The sequence below is a fragment of the Salmo salar genome, chromosome 13 (genome assembly GCF_965601325.2).
Source record: "Salmo salar chromosome 13, fSalSal1, whole genome shotgun sequence".
NCBI classification, from domain to species: Eukaryota; Metazoa; Chordata; class Actinopteri; order Salmoniformes; family Salmonidae; genus Salmo; species Salmo salar.
In genome coordinates this window covers 90,542,863-90,546,541 of record NC_138303.1, presented here as the reverse complement: position 1 = coordinate 90,546,541, position 3,679 = coordinate 90,542,863, and the positions used below count along the sequence as shown (strand labels likewise).

At 51.6% G+C, this 3,679-nt stretch overlaps 1 non-coding gene across 1 annotated transcript; it reads right to left on the bottom strand.

Annotated features, from left to right (window-relative positions):
- Window positions 1-428: 428 nt before the first annotated feature.
- On the bottom strand, window positions 429-504 carry trnat-ugu (transfer RNA threonine (anticodon UGU)). The gene has a single exon. It is a non-coding gene; the product is annotated as a tRNA-Thr (tRNA).
- Between the last annotated feature and the right edge of the window lie 3,175 nt (window positions 505-3,679).

Sequence of the window (3,679 nt, the reverse complement as noted above, 5' to 3'; positions counted from 1 at the left end):
AGCAAAATTTTATACAAAACCAATAAAATGTAAAACCTACTCAGAAATCCCTAACAAATGGATTCTTTATAAAATCTGGAAGACAAAATCCAGTACAAGTAAGCTACTCAGTAAACATAGTATCTTGTAAATCGTTTTTACCTCAGCTAGTATCAAGCTAACATATACTCTTACTCATTGTAAATGACATTCTTCTCTCACTAAGTTCGACACAAAAACAACACAAAACCTTTCCTAATGTGATAATACCTTGACAAAGTTGTTAAATAGCATGTTATTTCATATTATTTCAATATTAGAAAGTTTGGAAGTTCTATTACATTTTTTACATTTACATTTTAGTCATTTAGCAGACGCTCTTATCCAGAGCGATTTACAGTAGTGAATGCATACATTTCATTCTTTTTTTATTTTTTTTTTCCTGTGCTGGCCCCCCGTGGGAATTGAACCCACAACCCTGGCGTTACAAACACCATGCTCTACCAACTGAGCTACAGGGAAGGCTGTTACTATTACATATTAATGTCACGCCCTGACCTGAGAGAGCCTTTTCTATGTCTCTATTTAGGTTGGTCAGGGTGTGATTTGGGTGGGCAATCTATGTCCAGTCCGGGGCCCGCGGCGAGGGACCCCGCTCTAGAGGCGCCACCAAAGTGGGGTGAGCCAGTGGTGGAGCGGGAACTGTGTCCCGCTCCAGAGCCGCCACCGCGGAGAAATGCTCACCCAGACCCTCCCCTATAGGTTCAGGTTTTGCGGCCGGAGTCCGCACCTTTGGGGGGGGTACTGTCACGCCCTGACCTGAGAGAGCCTTTTCTACGTCTATATTTAGGTTGGTCAGGGTGTGATTTGGGGGGGCATTCTATGTCCTTTTTTCCATGCTTTGTATTTCTTTGTTTTGGCCTGGTATGGCTCTCAATCAGGGACAGCTGTACATCGTTGTCACTGATTGGGAGTCATACTTAGGCAGCCTGTTTTCCTTTGGGGTTTGTGGGTAGTTAATTTCTATTTAGTGTGTTAGGATACCTGACAGGACTGTTTGGCTGTCGTTTGTTTTTTCTTTGTGAAGTGCCTTTTTCATCCAAAATAAAAGATGAACAAATTCCACGCTGCACCTTTGTCCTCTTCTTCCAAAGACAGCCGTTACAGAACTACCCACCTACAACGGACCAAGCAGCGTGGTAAGGAGGAGCAGAGGGTTCAGGACTCCTGGAGTTGGGAAGAGATACTGGAAGGAAAGGGACACTGGAGACAGGCTGGAGAATACCGCCGCCCGCCGGAGGAGATAGAGGCAGCAAAGGCAGAACGGCGTTTCTGGGAGGATTGGCTGGCACGGCAAGAGGAGGAGAGGCAGCCCCAATATTTTTTTTGGGGGGGGCACACGGGAAGGTCGGCGGTGCCGAGGATGGAACCAGAGCCAGTCGGGGTGAAGTTGGAGGTGAGCGAAGGGAGCGAAGCAGAGACAGTGAAGGAGTTGATGGGGAGATTGTAGGAGAGAGATATGAGAGAGCTGCTGTGTTGGTGCATGAGGCACGACATTTGCCCTATGGAGCGTGTCCTCGAATTGATGTCACCTGAGTCAGCTCTCCATACTCGTCCTGAGGTGCGTGCTAGCCGTCTGGTGAAGACTGTGCCAGCCCCACCCACCAGGCCTCCTGTGCACCTCCCCAGCCGTGCACGTCTTGTGCCTGCGCCCAGAGCCAGGCCTCCTGCATGTCTCCCCAGCCTGGTGAGTCCTGTGCCTGCTCCCAGAGCCAGGCCTCCTGCATGTCTCCCCAGCCTGGTGAGTCCTGTGCCTGCTCCCAGAGCCAGGCCTCCTGCAAGTCTCCCCAGCCTGGTGAGTCCTGTGCCTGCTCCCAGAGCCAGGCCTCCTGCAAGTCTCCCCAGCCTGGTGGATCCTGTGCCTGCGCCCAGAGCCAGGTCTCCTGCAAGTCTCCCCAGCCTGTTGAGTCCTGTGCCTGCTCCCAGAGCCAGGCCTCCTGCATGTCTCCCCAGCCTGGTGAGTCCTGTGCCTGCTCCCAGAGCCAGGCCTCCTGCAAGTCTCCCCAGCCTGGTGAGTCCTGTGCCTGCTCCCAGAGCCAGGCCTCCTGCAAGTCTCCCCAGCCTGGTGAGTCCTGTGCCTGCGCCCAGAGCCAGACCTCCTGCATGTCTCCCCAGCCTGGTGAGTCCTGTGCCTGCGCCCAGAGCCAGGCCTGCTGCAAGTCCCGCCAGTCCGGCGCAGCCAGAGTCGCCCGCCTGTCCTCCGGCGCAGCCAGAGTCGCCCGCCTGTCCTCCGGCGCAGCCAGAGTCGCCCGCCTGTCCTCCGGCGCAGCCAGAGTCGCCCGCCTGTCCTCCGGCGCAGCCAGAGTCGCCCGCCTGTCCTCCGGCGCAGCCAGAGTCGCCCGCCTGTCCTCCGGCGCAGCCAGAGTCGCCCGCCTGTCCTCCGGCGCAGCCAGAGTCGCCCGCCTGTCCTCCGGCGCAGCCAGAGTCGCCCTCCAGTCCGGGGCCCGCGGCGAGGGACCCCGCTCTAGAGGCGCCACCAAAGTGGGGTGAGCCAGTGGTGGAGCGGGGTCTGTGTCCCGCTCCAGAGCCACCACCGCGGAGAAATGCTCACCCAGACCCTCCCCTATAGGTTCAGGTTTTGCGGCCGGAGTCCGCACCTTTGGGGGGGTACTGTCACGCCCTGACCTGAGAGAGCCTTTTCTACGTCTATATTTAAGTTGGTCAGGGTGTGATTTGAGGGGGCATTCTATGTCCTTTTTTCTATGCTTTGTATTTCTTTGTTTTGGCCTGGTATGGCTCTCAATCAGGGACAGCTGTACATCGTTGTCACTGATTGGGAGTCATACTTAGGCAGCCTGTTTTCCTTTGGGGTTTGTGGGTAGTTAATTTCTATTTAGTGTGTTAGGATACCTGACAGGACTGTTTTGCTGTCGTTTGTTTTTTCTTTGTGAAGTGCCTTTTTCATCCAAAATAAAAGATGAACAAATTCCACGCTGCACCTTGGTCCTCTTCTTCCAAAGACAGCTGTTACAAGTAAAAAGAATGGACACAAGATTACGTCTGCAAAGTTCTGGCGCTTTCTTTATTCTGAAGAATGGAAATTTGCTGTTTCTCCTACTACCACAGTGCAGCATCGCCATCTATTGGCCCGAAGGACTACTAATGCTAAAGCATGTAGAATATACAATTTAGATTAAGACAAATTCATAAACAAATTGGTTTAAAAAATAATAATAATAAAGGGCTGTCTGTTTTTAGTGACTTTGTTTTCAACCCATTACACGAGTGGGTTCATGCATGTGTGTGTTTTCTTCTTTGAGGGAAATTAATATAATCTCCCAGAGATTTGCTTTCATCTGTCTTTACCTCACCCCTCAAGTGTGTTCAGAGCTCTGAAAGTGTACTGTACCTTTTCTCCATTATCTCCTAATATCTTTGCTAATCACATTCCTGCATTTGATCAGGCCAAGGGTCAGTTGCTCTGCAGAGGGAGGGGAGAACCTAGGGGTGTTCATGTTGCCCATGCCCTGATAACTAAAAGAAGGTGTGTGGGCTTCTTGGTTTAGAGACAACTCACTCTGGATGGTATGATTTCACCAAGACAGAGCCTGTGGTTAGCCACACTGATAATAGACAGATACAGGTTTATGCACGTCAGCCATCTGATTAACTTTTAGTTGCCCTTGGGATGAACTTTTAG